Source organism: Cetorhinus maximus, chromosome 11 (genome assembly GCF_964194155.1).
Source record: "Cetorhinus maximus chromosome 11, sCetMax3.hap1.1, whole genome shotgun sequence".
Lineage (NCBI taxonomy): Eukaryota > Metazoa > Chordata > Chondrichthyes > Lamniformes > Cetorhinidae > Cetorhinus > Cetorhinus maximus.
The window spans coordinates 109,601,724-109,628,272 of record NC_135889.1 but is presented as its reverse complement, the minus strand read 5'-3'; the positions used below and the strand labels follow the sequence as shown (position 1 = coordinate 109,628,272).

General features: G+C 44.1%; 1 long non-coding RNA gene across 1 annotated transcript; it reads right to left on the bottom strand.

Moving 5' to 3' along the window:
• Positions 1–4,811: 4,811 nt before the first annotated feature.
• LOC144686313 (uncharacterized) lies at positions 4,812–26,294 on the bottom strand. The gene is made up of 3 exons (XR_013577898.1): positions 26,170–26,294; positions 23,762–23,806; positions 4,812–5,125 (listed from the first exon to the last, which is right to left on the bottom strand). It is a non-coding gene; the product is annotated as an uncharacterized LOC144686313 (long non-coding RNA).
• Between the last annotated feature and the right edge of the window lie 255 nt (positions 26,295–26,549).

Below are 26,549 nucleotides of genomic sequence, written 5' to 3'. Positions count from 1 at the left end.
ACACTCTAGCCTTGTGAATTTGGAATGAAAAATACATCAATAGATCCATTGAACTTCCACCAGCAGCAGTCCACCCTCCTTGAGCTTTTACTTAACCTGTCCCTCAACCTGTTCAGTTGTAGCTCCACTGGACCAGGTCAAGCCAGACAAGGGATATAGGGATTTTAGTTGACAGAGGAAGCCATGAGTGAGATTGTGCTATGATAATGAAGGGTTGCTGGACTTGACAATGACACCACTGAATCCCACTAAATATAGCTCAACTGTTTCTGATGGTGTAGTCTGGTAAGATCTGGGTATCTTGGTTTCTGTTCGAAAGCTAATGGAAAGTCTGACTGGATAAATATATCTCTTGTTTTGCATTGATTTGTTCATGAGATAATTAAGCCCCAGCTGTTTCATCCAAATTACTTCAATAACGCCATTTTATACATTTTGTAAGTTGTTAATGAGATTTTCACCAGCTTTACTTGTCCTTTTAGGCCTGATTATTTGCGCCTCAACACTTTATATAGAGTGGGATAACTCTGGCAAGAATTAATGCAGGAAATATTTGAAAACTATTAGTGTTGCTTGCCGATTTTATTATTTTTCTTTTCCATAACACTTGACAATTTGGAGAAACTATAAAGCGTGTTCGTAGTGTTGAAACATTACTGCCAATGATATTTATGAATGATCTTTACAACATATGTTTACCACATGGGGTTCGTTAAGATGAAACCGCTTGCACATATTCACAGCTGGAGACTAAATGAGGATCAAAATATTGAAAATCTAATTGTTCATTTTAACACTCAAAGTGGAAGTTGGAGCATTTCAACGCCCACTCTATTCATAATGACTTTGCTGGACCACCCTTCAAGCATATGTTGTAACTGAAGCACATTCAAATGAACCTCACGTTGTTTTCATGAAAAATCAATAAAAGGGCACTGATTTTCTACAACATATTTATGACTTTTCTGTTTGCCTTGGCAAATTGATTCTGACAACGGACCACAATTTGCCATTAAAAGTTTAAACTATTCCTTGAAAATTAAGGAAGTAAAAAAACATGCTCATTATACTTCATCTTACTTCACCGAATGAAGCAAAAATATTGGTCTAACCATTCAAGTATACAATTATAATAGGGAAGAAATAAATTGGAGTCTGATGATGAAAATTTCCAATGATTTTCCATAACACAATGCATTCAACTACGAGCTCCCAGCTCAGAAATAGACAACAGTTTGCCAGGATTTGAAGAAGGGCGTTCATAAGTTTGGCATTGTAACCCATAAGGATGAAAAGCAATGCTGGGAGTTAATGGGTTTTTGTAACAATTGTTGAGAAGTTAGGACTATTCATTTCAAAAGCAAAATACTGCAGATGCTGCAAGTCTGAAATAAACACAGAAAATGCTGGAAATACACAGCAGATCAGACAGCATCTGCGGAGAGAAACAATGTTAACGGCTGAGATTTCTGGTCCCGAAATTCACGCCCAAAGTCAACCGACTTTATGTTGATCTGCCAAATTTTCCATCCCACCCATGTTGATTCCCATCACGGGCGGGACAGAAAATTTCTGGCCGACGTTTGAGGTCACGATGACCCTTCATCAGAACTGAGGAAAAGTTCTGACAAAGAGTTACCAGGACCTGAAACATTAGGACTATTAGTTTGTTGTGAAAGAATGCAACTTTAAGTTTACTGTCCTCTCACATATACGCTTTGTGATGTGGAGGTCATTTGAACTACAGATCAGGAGTCACCGAGTCAAGAGAAAGTTATGGAGTCTTTCCACTGACTGCTGACTACTTGTTCATCATCTTTAAATCAGGTTGGTATGATATCAATACTGATCAAACCAATTGTCACATACAGCCAAAAGTCAATATGATTCTTTGATGTCATCGGCAAAGCCAGAATTCACTGCCCTAAGAAGGTGGTGGTCATGGGCTTTCTTCTAATAGCAGCTTGATATAACTGAACGCTAACTTACTTCAGAGGGCAGTTAGTCAACCACATTGGCCATCTTTTAACCCTGGAAGCAAGTGCTACCCACATGAGCAAGATATTTAATGCCACCTATTGACTAGAATTTCTCTGAGTGGGAGAGACATTGCTCTGGTTATTGTATATTGGAAAGTTGCGAATGCATTCAAAAGACTGTGGGTGGGATCACCCCAGATTTGCACAAAGTGCAGCAGCAGGCAGGAAAAAGGACGCTTTACCCGCTGCTGGCAATGGCAGGCTTTTTGCGCCGTATTGTCCCATTCCCTGCGCGTTCTGCTTCATTGTCAATGTATTCCCTGGGAACACGCCGGATTTCTGGAGGAGCAGCCTCTGATTTACCCGCCCCACTATCACCTCCGGTCTTCACTGTGGCTCTTCGATGGTGCGTGCGGGAGCCCCAGCTGCCCCTTCATCCTGAGGGCGCTGCTCCCACCTCTGCGCAGCCGGGCGCCTCAGTAGCTCTCTTCTCCATTGTCTTCACTCTCCACGAGGCATACAGCTCATTCACCAGGCTCCATGCTCCTGATTTGCTTCTCCTGCAGGATGAAAGAGAGAGCGTGGGTTAGCATGGGTGTACAATGAACCTCCCTTGGTTAAGGCTGAAGGCCCCTTAATGCATCTCGGTGGGTGCTGGCCACCACTTGGATGGCCAGAGTTTAGTGCACTGCATGGCTGCCCAAAACCCCAACCAGCTCCGCCCCACTCCACCTGATCAATTGTCGGCAGCTTCAGCCATTGGGCTGCATGCTGTGCTCTCAGCTCAGGTGCAGGCATTGTCCTATCCCGCACTCCAAGGCTGCAATGTTAGCTTGAACCATGGTGGGGGGACTGTTCCAAACCTGGATGATGACATTGCAAGGGGCTGTGAGCACCTCCACCAATGATTGCTCCATGGCCAGCTTTAGCAAGGAGATTGTACAAGGTGTTCAGCTTTCTGACTGTTCTGCAGTCAACTAAAACACTCATTAGTTTGCAGTCAGTGCCCCAGGGCTTAAAAGCTCTCGAGCACTTGGTGGGCAGATAAATTAGAGGCCCAACTCCACGCATGTCAATGTGGCTGCATCTGAATCACCTCAGTTGCAGAAGAAGGGTCACTTTATACAAGATTTCCCTAATGCGTGGCCGCTTCCCTCCCATCACCCCACATGTGCTTGTGCACTACCTTCAACTGCTGGGCATCCCTTGGATCCCCCCTCCTCAATACACCTCAACCCCAAGCCACCCCTTGCCCCCCACCCCATAAGTCGCCTCAACCTTGAAGTCCAACAGGCGGTCCTCGCCAGCACTGCGAAACGTTACTGTGCACTCACCTCCGAGTTCCCCTCAAAGTCCAGCCCGCCAAGTGCACGCCTTATATATGCTGTTGTGAAACACGTCAGTGTACAGCCATGTCGGCGTGGGCGGACGATCAACCGGGGTGAATGATACCGACTGGCTGGCCTTATATTGATATGCTGATGTATTACAATGAGGTTCCCGATGTCCGATGGTGGGAAACGCAGCCCGCCATCGACGGGCTGAGCGGATGATCACAAACTGGTTTCATGGTGTCATGAAACCGATTTTTTGGCCTTCTCACCATATTGTCTGCTCATGCCGCTGAACACACCCAACACCAGCAGGCATGGAAAATTCCACCCCAGGAGTGGAGCTATGAAACCAGAACCTCCTGGGCAGAATCTTACCAATTTGCCAGTTGCAAAAGATTCTCGGTGTGAGGATCATATGTAGTGCTCTAGTCCTCAAGCCTTCTCGATCTTTCTGAATGTGGCCGATTGATAGGCCGCTTCCACGAGTCCCATTCAATTGGGGATGGCGGGCAGGATCCGCAAGTGGGAAAGCCAATCAGAGTGCCCAAGCCTGCGAGGGGGGTGGTGGGGGAGGTGGCTGCCGTTTTGAGAGAGATATGGGTGGGGGACCACAAGAGCATCTCAAGATTGTTGCACCCACCTGGAAGGGATGGGATGATGATGTGTTGTATTTGCTTAAAACAAAAGGAAGAACGAGAGGCACATCCATAGGTTGAAATCGCATCAGGGAGTAGCAAGATGGCTATTACAGAGCACAGCAACTCCCACTCCATTGTCTCTATGGGGATGTTTGGTTGTGGATTGGCCCAAAGTCCAAGGTCTGTCAATTAATTGAAGAAGGCTTTTACTACTATTAAAGACTTAAAAACACTGTTGAAATAAGTGTGCTAACTTCATATCTAAATCATCTTAAACAATAAGTATCTGGTATTAATGTGCAGAGAAAGCACTGGCACTCATTTTTGTCGAACTGAGAGGAATGTCTACGCCAACAAGTTCAAGGTAAGTGGGTGGGACTGTACAACTATGGGATCCTTAATGTTCAGTGAAAGGGGAGTTAGTTCACTGTCTCATTTGGGAGACAACTCCAGCAATGACGCCACACTCCCTCAGCACCTAATGGAGTGCCAGCCTGAGTTATATGTTCGAATGTTGGAACAGGACTTAAACTGCCAGCTTCTAATTCAGCAGTAACAGCACCCAAACGAAGTCCGACTGACACACATAGAATAAAGATTGATACTGTGAAAGATATATAGCTTGTCTAGGACAATGAGAGTTCCCTGAAGCTGCCAGCAATCGAAAATAAATGATAAGCATAGTCAATAATGCCATTTTTATTTGTGAATTCATGTAATGTCTAGGTACTATTAACAGTTAATTCCTTTAAAAACCAAGAAAAATATTAAGCACACTGAAATATTCTACGCCAGAAACTCAACTGTCTGAAACTTCCCAGGAAACAAACTTTTGCTGTTGGCCTTGGCTAGTAAAACAAAGCCAGACTGTGTTGATTGTCTCACTCAACAGCAAGTCATCAGATTTACAGGGGCAAATATCAGGATTAATGTGTTTTTCTGATACAAAACTAGCACAGTACAATACCACAGTCTCACCATTTCTGATGTACGTTCAAAGAACGGCATCTGCAGCTGGTCATACTGCCTGAGCTGTATGACTATCACCAATTACTGATGAATCCTTTCTTCCCACAACATCGGTGTGTCTGGACTCCCTTCCTTTCTCGTCAGTGTTGCTTCTGTTCTTGACCACAAGCACCTGGCCAATGAACCAACAGCAACCAGACAACAGCTGTAACACAGAGGGGATAAAGAAAATCTCCAAGCACAGGCAATCTGAAATAAAAGCAGAAAAAAAACAGACGCAACAGTGCCCATCGGTATCTGAAAAGATAAATCATTAATTCAGGTGGGGGCTGAGGGAGGAATTGTCCTCACTAATATGTAATGCGCACAGGTCAGAGTGCAAATCTGGGACGATCCCGCCCTACAGGTCTGCACACGATTCCCAGGGACCGTTCACGACGCCTATATCCTTAGCATGTGTCAGATCCCTGACACCTCCCAGGGTCCAGAGAGGTTGCAGGGTTGGCTCCTCGGGGATGAGAGCTACCCGCGGATGGCGTGGCTAATGACGGCAATGCGGCGGCCTCAGACTGCAGCAGAGAGATGGTATAATGTGGCTCATGTCGTGACCCAGGCTTTGGTGGGGAAAACGATAGGCATTCTGAAAATGAGGTTCCGGTGCCTCGACAAGTCCAGCGGAGCACTGTGATTCAGTCCCCAGAGGGGGCTCCTGCATCATCATCGCTTGCTGCACGCTCCACAATCTGGTGCAGCAATGGGGGGAGGGCATACGAACATACGAACAAGGAGCAGGAGTAGGCCATTCAGCCCCTCGAACCTGCTCCGCCATTTAATAAGATCATGGCTGACCTGACAGTAGCCTGAAATCTGCATCCCACCTACCGCCCCCTTGCTTACCAAGAATCTATCTACCTCTGCTTTAAAAATATGCAAAGACTCTGCTTCCACCACCTTTTCAGGAAGAGAGTTCCGAAGACTCTCGACCCTCTGTGAGAAAAAATTTCACCTCGCCTCTGTTTTAAATGGGTGATCCCTTATTTTTACACAGTGACCCCTAGTTCTAGATTCTCCCACAGGAGGAAACATCTTCTCCACATCCACTCTGTCAAGACCCTTCAGAATCTTATCTGTTTCAATCAATTCGCCTCTTACTCTTCTAAACTCCAGCAGCTACAAGCCTAGCCTGTCCGACCTTTCCTCATAAGACAACCCGCCCATTCCAGGTATTAGTCTGGTAAACCTTCTCTGAACTTCTTCCAGCGCATTTACATCCTTCCTTAAATAAGGTGGCCAATACTGTACACAGTACTCCAAATGAGGTCTCACCAATGCTCTATATAACTGAAGCATAACCTCACTACTTTTGTATTCAATTCCTCCTGTAATAAATGATAACATTCTATTAGCTTTCCTAATTACTTGCTGTAATTGCCTACTAGCCTTTTGTGGTTCATGCACTGGGACATCCAGATCCTTCTGCATCTCAGATCTCTGCGATCCCTTACCATTTAGATAATATGCTTCTCATTTGTTTTTCCTGCCAAATTGGACAATTTTGCATTTTCCCACATTAAACTCCACCTGGTAGATCTTTGCCCACTCACTTAACCTATCTATATCTGTTTGTAGCCTCCTTACGTCCTCTTCACAACTTACTTTCCTACCTATCTTTGTGTCAAATTTGGCAACCATCCCATCATTCCTGCCATCCAAGACATTGATATAAATTGTGAACAGTTGAGGCCCCAGCACTGATCCCTGTGGCATGCCACTCATTACATCTTGCCAACCTGAAAAAGACCCATTTATGCCTACTCTCTGCTTCTCGTTAGCCAGTCATCTTCTATCCATGACCTAGCTGAGGAGGAGATGGTAGAGCTGCATATCTCCTCTGATGATGAGGATGTCGAAGAGGATGACGATGATGAGGTCCTCAGTGGTGATGAGGCCATCACACTGGCCAGATGAGGCTGGTGCTCTTGGGAGACCCTCATAGCCATAAGATTCGTGGAGGATGATGATGAGATCCAGTGAGGACAGTCCTGACATCCTCACCTTGCATCTGTGAACATTTGTTCCCTGTGTGGTTGATGGCAGAGCACAGGCTCATGTCATGGAGATCAGCGGAGGCCTTAATAGTCGCTAGATTCCAGGAGGATGATGATGACATGCAGTGAGGGCACATTGCCTCTGTAAATGTCTGACTCCTGTCTGTCTGCCTTGCACTCTGTGACCAGGGTCATATCATGGCGTGAAACTTTAAAAGCATCTGATCCTTTGTCTACCTTCAGCAGCTCACCCCTTCAGGAGCACAGCGTCACTGGTCACAGGTGTTGAAGAGATGGGGGCCAGCATTAAAGATGCTGAGAGCCCACAGAGAGAATGATGGAACTTTGTGATGTTTGCCCATGACATTCGGGCAGTGATGAGAAGCACCATCGAGGTGCAGGCATCATTAATGTGTCCAGTGAGTGTGAAGCTGGACAATCACCTTTCTCTGAAGGTTACACGCTGCACAGGGAAGAGGCCCTGGACTGAGGCATCTGACTTTATCTTGTGCAGGGACCAAGGATTCACTTCTGAGTGAACGAACACTGCTCATCAGAACAAGGAGCCATAGGCAAGGGGACATTCTTGGGATTTGACTTACAATAGTGAACATTATGTAGTAGTGATTAACATCCGTGCCCAGGCTGTGCAACTACATCTTTTTAACCTAACCCTGCCGCAATGTCTTGGTGCTCCCCAGACATCCACAGCGGACTGCTGCGCCCTGTCTGTGATGACCTTGACAGGTGCCCTCTGGAGGGCCGAGACCTGAAGAGCTCTGCCCTGCTTTCGGGTTCCTGCTGTGTGGCAGTGGTACTCTCCTTGTCCTGTGGAGTTGGACCTCCTGGGGTCACAGAAAGAGGGGATTTGAATGGGCTGGACACTCCTCGAGTCACTTGGGTAGATGGCCCTGGGTTGTGCACCTGCTGACCCGTCTCCCTACGGGCGCTCAAGGGCCACTGGCTGACTCCTTGAGGTAAAGAGGTAGCTGGAGTGGGATCGAGCTGGCCCTCACCCCTTTCGCATTGACACTGCTAGAGGCCTACTTTGGCGTCAGTGATGGAGTTCAGCCCGCGCAGCAGTGCAGGACCAATATCCTGGACCAAGGTCTCCATGGCGGCCACCATCCTACCAGTGTTGATCTTGGTGCATTAGCCTGCCAGCACTCTCACCTCAGACTGAAGGTGAACGGATTCCTCCATCAGGCCTTGCAATCTGAGGAGTGCAGCGGACATTCCTTCCTGACGTTCCCGAGCTTGCCCTTCCGGCTCCAGCAACTGAGGTACGACCGAGTCCAGAGGCTCCTCATCTGACTTGGACTCAGCAGATTTCTGGCCTCCAGCAATCCTCCGAGTGGCAGAAACCTGGGAAATCCCTGCCGCTGCCTGCTGTGGATCAGACAGTGTGATGTGCTCACCAGATTGTAACGAGAGACAATTAATGCATGGCAGGGGACTGTGGAACAAGGGAACTGGCTCACGGCATGGTTGCCTGATGGATGTTGCACTGCTGGGTCCTCACTTGGTTGAGCTCCGCTGACTTCACCATCAGCACAGGAACGGTCCAGGTCGTCGCTGGCCAGCTGGATGACTATCTTCAAAGTCTGTGAGGACCTTGATAACAGGCATTCCTCTGCCTGTCTGTGACCTCTCCCTTCTGTTGTGTGCCAGCTTGTCCTGCATTAAGACAGGATTTAGATAATATGCTTCTCTTTTGTTCTTCTTGCCAAAATGGACAATTTCACATTTTCCCACCTTATACTCCATTTGCCAGATCCTTGCCCACTCACTTAACCTATCTATAACTTTTTGGAGCCTCCTTATGTCTTCTTCACAACTTACTTTTCTACCCATCTTTGTGTCATCAGCAAATTTGGCAACCATTCCATCCATCCTTTCATCCAAGTCATTCATATAAATTGCAAACTGTTGAGGTCCCTGCACTGATCCCTGTGGCACACCACTTGTTACATCTTGCCAACCTGAAAAAGACCCATTTATAACAACTCTCTGCTTCCTGTTAGCCACCCAATCTTCTCTCCATACTAAAATGTTACCCACTATACCATGAACTTTTATTTTCTGCAATAACCTTTGATGTGGCACTTTATCAAATGCCTTCTGGAAATCTAAGCACAGTACATCCACCGGTTCTCCTTTATCCACAGCACATGTTACTTCCTCAAAGAACTCCAATAAGTTGGTTAAACATGATTTTCCTTTCACAAAACCATGTTGACTCTGCCTGATTGCCTTGAACTTATCTAAGTTATCTATAACTTCTTTATTAATAGCTTCTAACATTTTCCCTATAACAGATGTTAAGCTAACTGAGCTGTAAGATCCCGCTTTCTATTTCCTTCCCTTTTCGAATAATGAAGTTACATTTGCTATCTTCCAATCAAATGGGGCTTTCCCTGAATCTAGGGAGTTTCAGAAAATTAAAACCAATGCATCATCTATCTCAGTAGCAACTTATTTTAAAACCCTAGGGTAAAGTCCATCAGGATCCTAGCACTTGTCAGCCCGCAGCTCCAACAATTTACTCAGCACCACTTCCCTGGTGATTGTAATTTTCCTGAGTTCCTCCCTCCCTTCCATTTCTTGATTTATAGCTGCTTCTGGGATGTTACTTGTATCCACTATAGTGAAGACTGATGCAAAATACTGTTCAATTCACCTGCCATTTCCTTGATTTCCAAGATCAATTCTTCAGGCTCACTTTCCATAGGACCAACGCTCACCTTGTTAACTCCTTTTTAAAATATTTATAGAAAGCCTTACTATCTGTCTTTATATTTATGGCTAGCTTTCTCTCATAATCTAATTTTTCCCTTCTTATTAATCTTTTAGTCATCCTTTGCTGGTCCTATATTCTGTCCAATCTTCTGACTTTCCATCTATCTTTGCACAATTATATACTTTTTCTTAAAGTTTGAGTTTATCTTTAACCTTTCTTGTTAACCACGGACGGGATGTCTGTCCCTAACAGAGCCCCCCTTTTCCTCACTTCCTGTCCTTCCTAACTGTCCTATATCCTTTAATATTCAGGGTCCAATCCATGTCCTCCAGCAGCCATTACAGAATGGCTATCAAATCATACTTATTTAGTTCTATGTGTGATCTCAGTTAATCTGATTTGTTTTGAATGCTTCGTGCATTCAGAAAAAGAGCTTTTAGTTTGATCCTTTTATTCTTTTCATAACCTCTAGGCTGTTCTGCTAATTTACTGTTATATTTCTGGCCTCCAGCAGTCTTCCAAGGGTTGGGGACCTGGGAAGTCTCTGCCGCCACCTGTTGTGGACCAGAAAGTGTGATGTGCTCACCAGATTGTGATCCTGAGGCTACTCTAAAGCCAGGTGTCTGTCTCTGTGCTGGTAGAGTGTGTGGGTGAGCGCTGTGACAGGGCCTCAATGAGGGTGCCTTAAGATTCCTCTTCAGGGGTTTCTTTGGGGAGGATTGGAGGCCCTGGCTTGTGGGCTGGTCAGGTGTTTGGCAGATGTGCCTGCGAAAGCAAGGAGAGATAATTAGTGCATGGCAGTGGCCTGTGAACAGCACACATCACTCACAGCCTAGTTGTCTGATGGATGTTGCACTGCTGGATCCTCACTTGGTGGAGCAGCACCAAACTCACCGTCAGCACAGGACTTGTCCAGATCCTCGCCGGTCAGCTGGATGGCTCTGTTTTCAAAGTCTGTGAGGACTCTGATTTCAGGCTTTCCCCTACCAGTTTGCAATCTCTCCCTCTTGATGTGTGCTAGTTTGTCCTGCACGAATAGAGATGGAGAGAGTGTAAGCTGGGCACCTGCCAGGCCAGATGATAAGTATGGCTGCCATGTGTGGGTGGTGAGTGGTCCCATGGATGAGATGAAGACAATGAAGGTGTGTGTGAGAGTGTGAATGGTGATGTCCCTTGAACCGGCAGTGAGTGAGAGCCCTGTGGACGTATGATGGGTTTGTGAGTGTGTGAGTTGAGAGTGATGAGAAGAGTGGCTTGCCCTGATGGAATGAAGGAGATCGTTCATCCTCTTGTGGCACTGGGTGGCTGTCCGCTTTTGCATTGGCGACGACCACTGCCTCCCAAGCTGGATTGTTGATGTTGCTGCCCATCTTGCGGCTGAACGGGGGTAGAAGGCATCACGGTGGGCCTCCACTGAGTCCAAAAGGCACTCAAGGGATGCGTCATTGAACCAGAGGGCTACAGCCATCTTGCCTTTTGGGGCCATGTCTTCCATGCCGCAGTCCTGGACTTGAAGCACTGAGAGGCATACGCGCAACTGCACTTTAAGTATGGCGTCCGGAATGATAAAGTGGCGAGGTGATGGCATGGCGGGCGAATGAGAGTCTGCCCGCCATGGAAACTGCGTGTTTCCCAGGAATGCATAATTAATGCGACGGGTTTGGACGATACACCGTAAGAAGATGCCATTACAGATGGCGGGTAAGATGTTGTTTTTCTTGCCTGCTATCCCACTTAGTGCAAACCTGGGACGATTCTGCCTCTGGTCTTGAGTGCAGAAATATAGGCTGAAACTCCAGTGCAGTACTGAGATGCCAACTTGCAGATGAAACATTAAACCGAGTCCCCATCTGAACTCTCAGGCGAACATAAGAGATCTCGTGACACTATTTCGAAGAGGAGCAGTGTCCTGGCTTATGTTTATCCCTTAATCAATATAACAAAAATACATGATCTGATTATTATCACATTGCTGTTGTTGGATTTTGCTGTGTGCATATTGGTTGCCACTTTTGCTACAATGCAACAAGGACTATACTTCAAAAGTCCTTCATTAGCTATAAAGTGCTTTGGGACATCCGGCGATCATGAAAAGTGCTGTATAAATGTAAGTCTTTTTTTTTCTTTTTTATTGCACCTGTGAAAGAGTTATCCAATTAATATCATTCACCTGCTCTTTGCCCACAGCCCTGCAAATGTTTTCTTTTCACATATATATCCAAATCCTCTTTTAAAGTTACTTAATCTGTTTCCATCACCATCTCAGGCAATGCTTTCCAGATCATAGCAGCTTGCTGCATAAAAAAATTCTCCTCTTCACCCTCTCTGGCTCCTTTGCTTGTCTTGTGTCAACAAAATAAATAAATAACCATAATATTATGAACAACATGACTGAAAATCAACTATGCAATCAATAGATGACTTCTCTATTTCGTCTCAATTATGTAAACATTTGTCCTGGAATTTGAATATCTTTACTTGCTTTTGCATAAAACTATGTTCTCACTGGAATGCAAACATACATTGAGGGTAGTTTGAGTTATCAGGCTTTTGAATTTGCAGTTTTGCTGCAGAAATGACATCATATTTACACCACAACCAATATACTGTTGTGAATTCTACTGCTCCTGATAAGTGGCCCCAGTGCTATAACAGCTCATTCAATCATCCTAAACCTAATGGTGCAAACTGTGTAAGGTTAGAGGTGTGCATTCCAATAATCCTCCCTTGTGTCTTATAGTTTAGAAATCTGTGACCTCATTAAAAATATTTGCACTGCAGGACAAAAGGTTATGTTGCTGTGCAAACATATACATGGAACTTATATAATGGTGTTTGTACAGTGTTTTCAGAGCAGACTGTTCCAGGTGTTCAACCTATCCAAAACTCCCCCTCAGCATGACCTACAAGGTCCTAGAAGTCAATTAACTGACCACACTCCAAGAGCAAGCTCTCAATACATGATAATAATGTTCCTCGGGTTTCACAGGATTAGTTCTCGCTACTATAGAAAGAATATAAAAGGATTCGATGTTTATCTTCCCCCAACTTCACTCCCTGCCCCCAGCCCATAAATGTGGTGACTCAGTGTTATGATGAACTTCTACACGTAGTTCAACTCTGTACTGGTTCTTTCTTCTCATTGCATGATTGCAGTGTAATGGCCATCCTTGCACTCTGCAGGTAACAAGCCAATTGTTGTAGCAGTTGGACTTCATAACAATAGACGGATTTTTCCGTGAGAGGGCTGTGAAGATTGGGAAAGCTCTAGAGGTTGGGCGAGGTGTCCACCATTAAGAATAAGGGCCAGGTTGTGGGAACTGTGGAAGGAGCGATCCTCAGCTATGAAGCTGATTGTGTAGGTTGAATTGTATTTGTGAATTCCACAATGAGGCGTAAAATTAAAAAAATTAGTAAAATCAGTGAGTTTACTCAGAAAGAAATTTTGATAAACTATGTACAGTCTCCTCTTAATCATCAGCACAGTGATGGAAGGGTTGACAGTGCTATCAAGCGGCACTTACACAGCAATAACCTGCTCACTGATGCTCAGTTTGGATTCCGCCAGGGCCACTCGGCTCCTGACCTCTTTATAGCCATAGTCCAAACATGGACAAAAGAGCTGAACTCAAGAGGGGAGGTGAAAGTGATTTCCCTTGACGTCAAGTCAGCATTTGGCCAAGTGTAGCATCAAGGAGATCTGGCAAAATTAAAGTCAATGGGAATAAGGGGAAATCTTTCAGCTGGATGAAGTCATGCTAAGGAAGCTGTACTGCTGAAGGGTCATGAGGACTCGAAACGTCAACTCTTTTCTTCTCCGCCGATGCTGCCAGACCTGCTGAGATTTTCCAGGTAATTCTGTTTTTGTTTTGGATTTCTAGCATCCGCAGTAGTTTTTTGTTTTTATCTAAGGAAGCTGGTTATGGTTGTTGGAGACCAATCATTTCAGTCCCAGAATATCGCCGCAGGAGTTCCTCAGGGTAGTGTCCTAGATTTCTGCTTCACCAATGACTTTAATCTTCAGCTGCTTCATCAATGCCCTTCCTTCCATCATGTGATTAGCATGGAGATGTTCGTTGATGATTGCACAATGTTCAGCACCATTCGTGACTCCTCAGATACTGAAGTTTTCCATGCCAATATGCAGTAACACTTGGACAACATTCAGGCTTGGGCTGATAAGTGGCAAGTAATATTCACAGCACACAAGTGCCAGGCAATGACCATCTCCAACAAGAGAGAATCTAACCGTCTTCCCTTGACATTCAATGGCATCTCCATTGCTGAGTCCCTCACTACCAACACCCTGGGCGTTACCATTGACTGGACATATAAATACTGTGACTATTAGAGCAGGTCAGAGGCTGGGAATTATGAGGTGAGTAATTCATCTCCTGACTCCCCAAAACCTGTCCACCAACTACAGGCCACAAATCAGGAATGTGATGGAATGACCTCTACTTGCCTGGATGCGTGTGGCTCCATCAACATTCCAGAAGCTTGATTCTACCCAGGGCAAAGCAGCCGACTTGATCAGCATCCCATCCACTACCTTACACATGCACCCCCTCCACCGCCAACGCACAGAGGCGGTAGTGTGTACTACATAAAAGATGAACTGCAGCAACTCTCCAAGGCTCCTTCAACAGCACCTTCCAAACCTATGACCTCTACCACCTCGAAGAACAAGGGCAGCTGACACATTGGAACACCATCACCTGCAAGTTACCCTCCAATCAACACACCAGCCTGACTTGGATCTATATTGCCCATTTGAAATCCTGGAATTCCCTCCCTAACAGTACTGTGGGTGTTCCTACCCCTCATGGACTGTAGTGTTTCAAGAATGCAGCTCACCACCACCTTCTCAAGGGCAATTAGGGATGGGCAACAAATGCTGGCCTAGCCAGCGACACCCACATCCCATGAAAGAATAAAAAAATCGAGAGAAATATGAATAGGGAGAAACACTGGGCAAGTCTTTCCGCTTGGCATGTGGGTGCGCGCCTGACATGCCGAAGCGTGAAATAACACGTGATGACGTTGGGCGAGCGTTCCGTTGTCATCGCGCACTCGTGCAATATTACAGTCGATGGCCTATTAAGGCCATTAATCAATTAATCAACCCGTGTTTCTCGCTGCCTGTCCAACATTACGGTTGGCGGGTGGGTGAATCGATCAGGCGGCCTTTGGATCTTTTAGGAAACCTCATCCACAGGCAGGAGGATGAGGTTTCCAACATTAATTCAAAAAACATATTTTGACATAATTTTTATGACATTTCTGTTCGTGCGAGTGATTCCTATGTGGGGACATTTTTTTTCCGATTTTCAAGACCTTTATTTTTGATTTTAAAAATCTTCAGCTCCCTGCCTTCAGGGCGTGCTCCACCGCGCATGCGGCGAATTTTGCGCTGGCCCTCCTCCTGCCCCCACCCCGGCAGCGCTGAGCTCCTCCTCGCGTGTCTCACGCTGGCTGGCCGTTAATTGGCCAGTCAGCGTGAAATCGCGGTGCAGGGTGGATGGGGGCAGCGGGTCCGTTTTCCTGGCCGCTCCCTGTGCCCACCCACTGCGCCCACCCGATGACCCAAAAACCCTGCCCACTAGTTTTTTTTATTAGCCGTCAACTCAAATGACCATGAAATGTTGAAAGATGAGCGGATAAGAAAACTCAGTTAATAGAGAGTGCCTGATGAAAGAAACTGATAAGAAAAGCTTCCAGTTAGAAGGTAACCTAGAAAAATGTTGGCAATGTAATAATCAGGTATATACATATTGCATCTGTATTTGGCTCAAGTTAACTCACTTCAAGACTCTACATGGAATATATTTCCCTCTGTGGTGCCTTGTTTTTTTGCCAATTCTGGTGAAGTGAAATAGATCTACTCAACGTGATTTGGTGGCAGATCTTGAAATGAAGATTTTTGAGCATCATAGCCCATGGTGCTTTTTCTCTCCAAAGGGCGGAGAGCAAGTTGAATAAAGACATCTCAAGCAAATCTGCATGGGTCAGGTTGGTGAACTAGAAGCTTTGGTTCACAAGGTAAAGTTAATTTGTTGCTTTTTGTCTTTTTTTTTCTGGAGAAAACCTTGCTGTTAAGCTTAGGTTCTCTTCTCAAATGCAACCTCGAGTTAACTTACAGCCAGGCATATCACACCACCAAAAGCTTGTCGGGATTCTTAGGTATATCAGAAGTTATGTTCGGCTATGTATATCTTACTATGGATTGCTATCAAATCTAAGCTTGCTTCATTTCCTCTTGCTCTTGCTTGGGTAAAGATGTTGTGAGTTCAAGCTGACTTAAGCAAACCAGTGCTTTTGCATGATGCTTGTTTAGTTTGGATCTGAGGAGAGTTTATTTGTGCACCAGCTTTCACACATTCTATCTGCGTGCTCAGGTGGACATAAAAGATCCCATATTACGGCTTTGAAGATGTGCAGGGGAGTTACCCCCAGTGTTCTGGCCAATATTTATCCCTCAATCAGCATCACAAAAACAGATTATCTGGTCATCTGGTTCACTAATGTCCTTTAGGGATGGGAATCTGTCATCCTTACCTATTCTGGCCTGCATGTGACTCCAGGTCCATAATAATGTGGTTGACTCTTAACTACCCTCTGAAATGGCCTAGCAAGCCATTCAGTTCAAGGTCAGTTCAGGATAGCCAACAAATGTTGGCCTTGCCAGCAATGCCCATGAAATAATAAATAGATTTTCTCTGCAATCTCTAGTGGTTATTAAATGCACTATGTAAATGTGCATAGTCAACACATCAACACATTTAGACATCTGAGCTCAAGAAGGAACAAGTTATCAGTAGGAACTTCATTGCATCACAATACACCGAGTTAATGGGCTTATTGTTCTTGAGATAAATGTTAAATGTTAGTTCAAGCAGATATTAAAAGATTTCATGATGCTATTTGAAGAAAACTAGAGAGTTCTTCTGGTGTTCAGGTCAACATCTCTCCGTCAACCAAACACCAGATTCCTCAACATCTCTCTGTCAACCAAACGCCAGATTCATCAACATCTCTCTGACAACCAAACACCAGATTCATCAACATCTCGGTCAACCAAACACCAGATTCATCAACATCTCCATCAACCAAACACCAGATTCATCAACATCGCCATCAACCAAACACCAGATTCATCAACATCTCTCCGTCAACCAAACACCAGATTCATTAACGTCTCCATCAACCAAACACCAGATTCATCAACATCTCCATCAACCAAACACCAGATTCATCAACATCTCCATCAACCAAACACCAGATTCATTAACGTCTCCATCAACCAAACACCAGATTCATCAACATCTCCATCAACCAAACACCAGATTCATCAACATCTCCATCAACCAAACACCAGATTCATCAACATCTCTCCATCAAACAAACACCAGATTTATCAACATCTTTCTGTCAACCAAACACCAGATTCATCAACATCTCCATCAACCAAACACCAGATTCATCAACATCTCTCCGTCAACCAAATACCAGATTCATTAACGTCTCTATCAACCAAACACCAGATTCATCAACATCTCCATCAACCAAACACCAGATTCATCAACATCTCCATCAACCAAATACCAGATTCATCAACATCTCCATCAACCAAACACCAGATTCATCAACATCTCTCCATCAACCAAACACCAGATTCATCAATATCTCTCCGTCAACCAAACACCAGATTCATCAACATCTCCATCAACCAAACACCAGATTTATCAACATCTCTCCGTCAACCAAACACCAGATTCATCAACATCTCTCCGTCAACCAAACACCAGATTAATCAACATCTCCATCAACCAAACACCAGATTCATCAACATCTCTCCATCAACCAAACACCAGATTCATCAACATCACCATCAACCAAACACCAGATTCATCAACATCTCTTCATCAACCAAACACCAGATTCATCAACATCTCCATCAACCAAACACCAGATTCATCAACATCTCTCCGTCAACCAAACACCAGATTCATCAACATCTCCATCAACCAAACACCAGATTCATCAACATCTCCATCAACCAAACACCAGATTCATCAACATCTCTCTGTCAACCAAACACCAGATTAATCAACATCTCCCTCAACCAAACACCAGATTCATCAACATCTCTCCATCAACCAAACACCAGATTCATCAACATCACCATCAACCAAACACCAGATTCATCAACATCTCTTCATCAACCAAACACCAGATTCATCAACATCTCCATCAACCAAACACCAGATTCATCAACATCTCTCCGTCAACCAAACACCAGATTCATCAACATCTCTCCGTCAACCAAACACCAGATTCATCAACATCTCCATCAACCAAACACCAGATTCATCAACATCTCCATCAACCAAACACCAGATTCATCAACATCTCTCTGTCAACCAAACACCAGATTCATCAACATCTCCATCAACCAAACACCAGATTCATCAACATCTCCATCAACCAAACACCAGATTCATCAACATCTCTCTGGCAACCAAACGCCAGATTCATTAACATCTCTCCGCCAACCAAACACCAGATACGTCAGATCCTGCTGTTGTAATTGATGCTAGATTATTGTTTACTTTAAATCTGAGATTGATAACTTTTGTTAATCAAAAGTACCAATGGAAATGGAGCAAAGGTGGGTATTTGGAGCTAGGCTGCAGATTCAGCCATGTCTTTATTGAAAGATGGGAAAGGCTTGAGGGGCTAAATGGCCTTACTCCTGTTCCTATGTTCCCTCACACTATATCAAAGTCATTTCAGAAAATTAGAAACAAGTCCTGGCACCATTTCATCAAACTTAACTATTGAGCATCATAGTCCTTGATGCTTTTTTAAAAATTGCTATTCCTTACATTGATGCCTATATAGTATTTGGTACGTAATATTTTTTAACTGTAAACTTTACATTGCGATGATGATGTCTATACAGTATCTGACTAAGAAATTCTAAATTACATTGAACTGCATAGAGCATATAGCACAGAAATAGGCTATTCAGCTCAGCTAGCCTGTGATGTTTATACTTCATACAAGTCTCCTTTCTTTGCATCCGACTCATTTCAACATATTTTTCTAGTTTTGTTGACGAGAATTCAAAGATTAAAAGATTAGATTTTAAAAATTGTTTTTCAATTTTAAAACACATTTATATTTTTGGATCAATCAGTTTAAATTGTGTTCACATATTCTGTGTGTCAGCGAGGCTACACATGTTTGTGTAGTATTGTGCATAAGGCTGACCCATGGCAGAAACTCGTGACCCTGGATAGACATCATTCTCAAGGGACAACTGACGACAATGATAAGGTTGGACTGGATGTTGCCAGGAGATTTGTGGGAAAGATTGATGACGACCTGGGCGGGCTTAACCCCTATTGTGGGCATCGAGAACAAAGTGCTTCTCTCGCCTCTCCTCTGATTGTATTGATTTGCCCTCTTTGAGTGGGGAGCCCTGGAACATGACTGGGGATAATCACACTAAATCTGACTTGTGGTAGATATATATCATATCAATTCTGATTTTGCAAGCTTGCTCTTTTATGTTTACTTTTGGCACCCACATGCTAAATGGATGAAAGATATGGCATTATCTCAGTACCCTTAGTGTTACAAGGCATGATGTTGTTAACGTATAAATGCTCCTTTTTAGCTTTTTATCATTTCATTTTGGTGCATAGAGTGTGTATTTATGCACTGCTATGGTTGTGATCAAAACAAAATGTACTCACCTTTTTTGTTTTCACTGAGCTTATTGTTTCCTCTTCACAACATCTTTGTTTATAGTGTTGCCATCAGAAATGAGGGACATTGTTTGCTAATGTCTTTGATCTAGTTCCTGTTCCTCAACGTTCATCGTCTTCCATCAACATGAGTAAGTGCTACCTATCTTTGCTATCACTGTGGCAATTGTTTTCATTTGCTGTAGGAGATTTAGCCACTACATTAATCCAGTGTTGCTCTTTGCCTCGTTAATGAAAAAAACACAAAGGATAGAATTTTTGGTCAAACAATTGTTTATTGACCTCTGAAATCTGGGTTTTATTTAATTTAATTGACTAAATAGGATAAATGTCTAATGTATCTGATGGCTGTGGCAAACCGGCTTAGTGAACGCTCTATACTTTGTGACACGTTTTCAAGCAGCCTTTAAGAGATAATTCAACATGTATCACTGGTGATCTAATTCCCCCACTTTCTCTGGATTTCTTGCCAACTAATAAAGTCAACAGCAATAATCTCTGTACTTTCAGACTCATACCTGGTCCATCACTTCATTGTCACGTGTTATCAGCTTTGAGTGGCTGCAATGGTTACTACTAAGCCAGATGGTGAGAACATGAGAACATAAGAAATAGGAGCAGAAGTAAACCATATGGCCTGACGAGCCTGCTCTGCCTATCAATATGATCATGGCTGATCTTGGGCTTCAACTCCACTTTCCCACCCGCTCCCCATTTCTCTTGATTCCCTGAGAGGCCAAAAATATTTTGATCTCAGCCTTAGATACAGTCAATGGTGACACATCCACAACCCTCTTGGGTAGAGAATTCCAAAGATTCACAACCCTTTGTGTGAAGCATTTGCTCCTCATCGTAAATAATCGGCTCTTTATCCTGACACTTTGTTCCCTTGTTCTAGATTCCCCAGCCAGGGGAAACAAGATCTCAGCATCTATTCTGTTAAACCTCTTCATAATGAACGTTTCAACAAGATCACCTCTCATTCTTCTAAACTCCAAAAGTTATAGACCCAATTTACTCAGCCTCTTGTCATAGGGCAACTGTCTTATCCCAGAGATCAATCTAGTGAATCTTTGCTATACCGCCTTCAATACAAAAGACGGTCCCTTAAATATGGGGACCAAATTTGCACTCAGTATTCCAGGTGTGGCCTCACCAAAACCCTGTACAATTGTAGCAAGACGTCGTTATTCTTATGCTCCAATCCCCTTGCGTTAAAGACCAACATGTTATTTGTTTTCCTAATTGCTTGCTGTACCCGCTTGCTAACTTTTTGTGTTTCCTGTACAAGTACACCCAAGCATCTCCAAACATCAACATTTACAAGTTCCACACCTTTTAGAAAAAAGCCTGAATTTGTAGCATAGGATTTGTGTACGTTATGTTATGTTTAAAAGTGGAAGTTCAGGTTAAGCCAGATCTCTAAGAGAATGGTTGCAGCTACAGACAAGTGAAAGGCAAGTGCAGGACTAATTTTTATGCTTTCACTCAGTGAGTGGTTAGGGTTTGGAATGCACTGCCTGAGAGTGTGGTGGAGGCAGGTTCAATTGAAGCATTCAAAAGGGAATTAGACTGTTATCTGAAATGGAAGAATATGCAGGATTGCAGGGAGAAGGCGGAGGAATGGTCCAGGTGAGTTGCTCATTCGGAGAGCTGGTGCAGACGCGATGGACCAAATGGCCTCTTTCTGCACTGTAACAAATATGCAATTGTACAATGACAAGAAACATTGTCCTTGAGGGAGTGACCAATACCTAGAATGATCTAGGTGGGACAAAGAATATGGTATAATTCCAGAGGCAGTTGGGTACTGTGACTGGTGGCATCCCATGGGTAAGATGTTAACACTCAAAAACAGGTAGGTGAGGGGAGCCAGGGGTTAAAATTTCAAAAGTCTGACCCCCCCGAATTGCTTCTAACCTGCCAATTTCTGGGTTGAAAGGAGGTGGGACAAATGTTAGGGTTCAGGTTTCTGAAATACGCTCCCCGGAGGAGTGCTGACAATTTCAACATTTTAATGAGGCTCACAGCTTCAGATTTAGTTTGCTTCATAAGTTCAACTGTGTCCGGCCAGTTTTCTGGGCCTCGGGAAACCTGGCAGCTGAGAGGAGAAGGTTATTGCCCTTACAACACTGCTTGTGGGCCAAGGGCAAAGTGTGCTTCCACTCAGCACCGCAGCACCCCACCCCCCCCACCCCCCCCACCACCTCACTCCAAGATCCCCCTCACCTCCATCAGTCCCCCAATACATAGGGGCTTGGGGTCAGGGCTCAGACACCACCACCCAGGGTCACAGATTGGACCCCTCCCCACCTGAGATCAGATTCTTCTCCCCAAACCCTCCTGAGGTCAGGAATCAGACCCCTCCCCGCTAGGTTCTGTTACAAATCATCCACACTGGTGTCAGGGATTGGGCGCCCCTCTGGGATTGGATCTCCCTCTGGGGTTGTGGCCTTGACCCCCTGAGATGCCCCACCCCTATGGATCAGACACCCCTAGGGCCAGGGATTGGATCATCACCCCTCCCTGGGGTCGGCCCTCCTTTTTGTTTGGTCAGGGATTGGGCTGCACAGGACTCCACTGGAACCGTAACACCTGCACCCCCCCCTCCCCCCCCCCACCCCACCCGCCCCCCCAACCCCCCTCCACTCCCGGGGTCATTGATTGGACTTATTTAATCCTACAGCCTGCTGTGGAGTCCTCCTTGCCAGTCTGGAAGTCAAGCCTGTCAATCAGACTGACCTCTGGCTGCAGAACTTGCCAAAGACAAAAGAGGCAAGCCATGGAGTTAAAATTCCACACTATGTGAGATAACTGGCTTTCTCATCTTAAACTCCACCCCACTCATCTACTAACCCACCCTCGTTTAAACTGGAAATTTCATCTGAACGTGTGTGTATGCTGATATTGAATAATGTAATTTGAAGACCATCGCATTTAAAAGAGGTGTGCATGGAGAAACGAAGCAAAAATATAGGGAAAGGACATGATTTAAGGCACAAGGAAGTAAAATTGTGAAACTATAGTCATGCAGAATTTGAGAGAGAGTGAAAGTTGCATTATCAGTGCATCTTTGTGGACCTTGGCGGCTGCAATCATCCAGCCACAAGGAGATGCAAGTTTATCTCCACGTTGCGGTATTTTTCCAAAGTACCTAGTAAAATTTAGCACGTGTAGCTTGTCTATAATAATACAAATGGAGCCTCAAAGGATAGAATTGCTTAACCTGTGAGAGTATCTTTAGCAATATTAATAATCACCAACTCGTTTATGTCTACTATGGGGATGATTACTTTGATCTTGGATTTGCTACTTGAATCAATCAGGGGTAGTAAGCTTATCATCCAAATTTAAATCACAGCCAGGCAGTACAGCAGTGCAGTGGACTAAAGATTAGTTCAATAATTTTCCAGAGTTACTCTTGTGAGTTTCAAACATGTTTTAAATGTAATTAAATTTAAGTAGGCCTTGCTTCCTGTTGTTATGCTGTTCAATTTGTCTAATTATAGATAACTTTCTATTAGATAACTTAACAGTAAATTGAAACATACTAAAGTGGTAAACCACACATTAAAGCTCTGATAATTGCTAGTAATTAACCCCCATTTACCACCCAGATAGTTTTAATGCTTAGGAACAGCATGATTCTGCCCCAAATGATTGTTTTTTTAATTCATTCATGGGATTTGAGCGTCGTTGGCTAGGTCAGCATTTATTGCCCATCCCTAATTGCCCTTAAGAAGGTAACTGTGAGCTGCCTTCTTGAACTGCTGCTACCTATTTGGTCAAGGTACACCCACAGAGCTGTAAGGGAGGGAGTTCCAGGATTTTGATCCAGCAACGATGAAGGAATGGTGATATAGTTCCAAGTCAGGATGGTGTGTGGCTCGGAGGGGAACTTTCAGGTGATGTTGTTCCTGTGTGCTTGCTGGTCTTGTCCCTCCTATGTGGCAGAGATCATCTATTTGGGAGGTGTTGTCAAAGAAGCCTTGGTGAGTTGCTGCAGTGCATCTTGTAGTTAGTACACACTACAGACATGGTATGTTACTGGTAAATTGTAATGAAGGCTTAAGGTGGTGGATGAGGTGCTAATCAAATGGGGTACTTTATCCTGGATGGTTTTGAACTTCTTGAGTATATTGGAGCTGTACACATCCAGGGAAATGGAGAATATTCCATCGCGCTCCTGAATTGTGCGTGGTAGATTGACAGGCTTCAAGGAGTCAGGAGATAAGTCATTTGCGGCACAATATATAAGATACTCTGCAGCAACTCACCAAAGCTCCTTCGACAGCATCTTCCAAAACCGTGACCTCTACCACCTAGAAGGACATTATGATATTTAATTTTTTAAAAAATGCACAAAAATTTATTAGCTTTAGTAGTGAAAGGGCAGCAAAATATCTATTATTTTCATAAGTTCCTCTTAATTCTGATGAGTTTTTTCATGGAGGCAAGCAAAAGCGGGTCAGGTGGTATTGTTAGGCGATCCTTTGCCCTGCCTGCTTAAATGATCTGCAGGCAAAAAAGTTTGAGGGCGACTGTCACTTAAACCACACATTCAGTGGCCCAGAGGTCACCTCCCCGTGGATGCACATGACCCATTATATATCTGAGAATGGAAAAACTGACACCTCCTCAGTAATACATCACTTTTTAACATCTTCCAAAAGATCAGGGAGTATGGTCAAATTTCAGTATATGAATTTTATATACTCCACAGCTGAGGTATGACCCTCGTGCAGCACATAACCACATGTAAATAATGCAAATGCAGTAGAAATTGAGGATGGGAATAATCTAGAAAACATGCTAAATATTTATCTTTTAATTCAACACCAGGATATATTGTGTCCCTTGCAATTGCATTTGGGGTCCTAGTTGTCATAAGACATTGGGCATGATTTTTAGGTCAGTGTGAGGGTGTGATCAGTGGGCCCAGGACTGGCTGGGAAATGGACCGCTACCCGCGATCGGCCCCCGAGCGCGATTTCATGCTGGCTGGCCAATTAACGGCCAGCCAGTGCGAAGTGCATGCTGAAATGCTCAGTGCTGCCAGGGCGGGGGTGGGAGGAGGGCGGGAACTGATGTAAGCACAGGCACAGGGGGGGCACAGAACGAAAACTCCCTGAAGGCAGAGAGCTGCCTCAGTGAGCTAAAGACCTCAAAACAGTTAAATAAAGGTGTTAAAATACGGAAAAAACGTTCATGCATCACAATCAGTCACCTGGACATAGACGTGATGAAAATTCTGTCCATACCTTTTTTTAAAAAAAATTTAATAACAGAAAACCTCACCCCGCCCTTGGATGAGGGTTCACCAAAAATGCAAAGTCAGCCTGGCAGATTCGCCCGTCCGCCAACCGTAAGGTTGGATGGACCATGAAAAATCGGAGACAATTGGAACTTTAACAACTTTAATTGTCTTCTTAATTGTCAGCGGGCGTGCTTCCGACTATTGGCGCACCCGCCGACCGAAATATGGTGTGAATGCGGGATCACGTGGTCGCTCGCCTGACGCCATCTCGTGCGATTTTGTGTCCGATCGGGTCGGGCGCACCCCTGCACGCCGAACTAAAAATTCTGCCCATTGATTTACATATTCAAATGGCTTCCAAAAACAGGCCCAAGGAAAGGCCCCTTTTAAAATGGTGGCCTGTACAGCTTTGGCTTTGTAGGGGTGGTAAACCTAATGACCCGATTGCAAGGCAGCTACTGCCCAATTAACACAATTTTTTGGCCACTTAACATTGGCTGTCCCCTTTTCACTTAGGCTGTAATTTGATTTTGCATACAAGAACTGTCGGACAGCATGAAAGAATCAGCATGTTCACCCTGGTGTAGCTTCATGTTAACATTCTCACTATAGTACTGTACTGAAATCTCTCCGTGGCCTTGCACCATCCCTACCCTTCCCCCATCATCTTAACATCTTCTGGCACTACAACCTACCATCTCTGTACTCTCTTCTTCTCCGAGTCTAGCCTCTTGTGTGTTGTTCTCTTTCATTGCCCCAATTATAGTGGCTGTGCCTTCAGCCACCTAGGGCTTGTTCTCTGGCACTCCGTCCCTAAACCCCTTTGCCTCTCCACCAGCCTCTCCTTGAAAAACACTCTTTAAATTATCTCTGAGCAAACTTTCAATTACCTTTCTTGACTTCTCCTCCTCTGGTTAAGTGCCTATTTCCCTTGTAATTTTATGAAATACCTTGAGATTTACCTATGTGAAAGGCATTATATAGATGTAAGTTTTTGTTGTAAAAATAATATTTTAATTTAAAAGCATCCATTAACAGCATAAATAAAGATTTCCTTTTTTGTATGATCGTGCTATACTATAATATACAATGCATTGCTAAGCTACCTCACTAATAGAATTCCTTGTGAAACATCCTTTCAACAACATTCCCTCCCTGTAATATGCTTTTTGTGTGGGTCTCAAAGGCAGCCTTGTTAGAATGGGCGTAATGTATTAGGGGGCTGCCGTGATAGTGAATAAAACTTGTTTTGCAGTAATTGTTTCAGACTGTTGGAGGTTAAAAATTGAAAATAGAGAGAGGGAGAGAGATCACCGATCAAAAGGAATTCTGGCATTTAGTCTCATTTCAACTGAACAAAAACTGTAAGTGAGAAAATTACGACAGTGCAAAATCTGGTTAACATTATATTTATAACATATTCCCTACCTTAAGTACATAACAATTTCAAATCAAATTGCTTGTGTTTCTTCCTTCACAGCTACAATAGAAAATTAGAGGAAGAAGAATTCCTTTATGCACTGCCTAACACACTTATCAACATTTTCCCCACAAGCACACCGAACAACCCATCTGTACTAAATCTCAACATGAACAAGAGCTCCAAAATTTAAAGGGGCACTGTTGCCTTGGCAAAGCGACAGGTAAACTGAGCGTTCCTAGCAATCTGATTCTGGGTGTGCCAGCAACTAGTTCTGCCTTAGAGCTCTCTGATATTGTAGCAATGTTAAGCCCTGCTATCTCTAACCAATTCAAATAGTTATTACAACTTTGTGAGTCTTCATGTTGGCGGAGGTTTTAAAACTCAC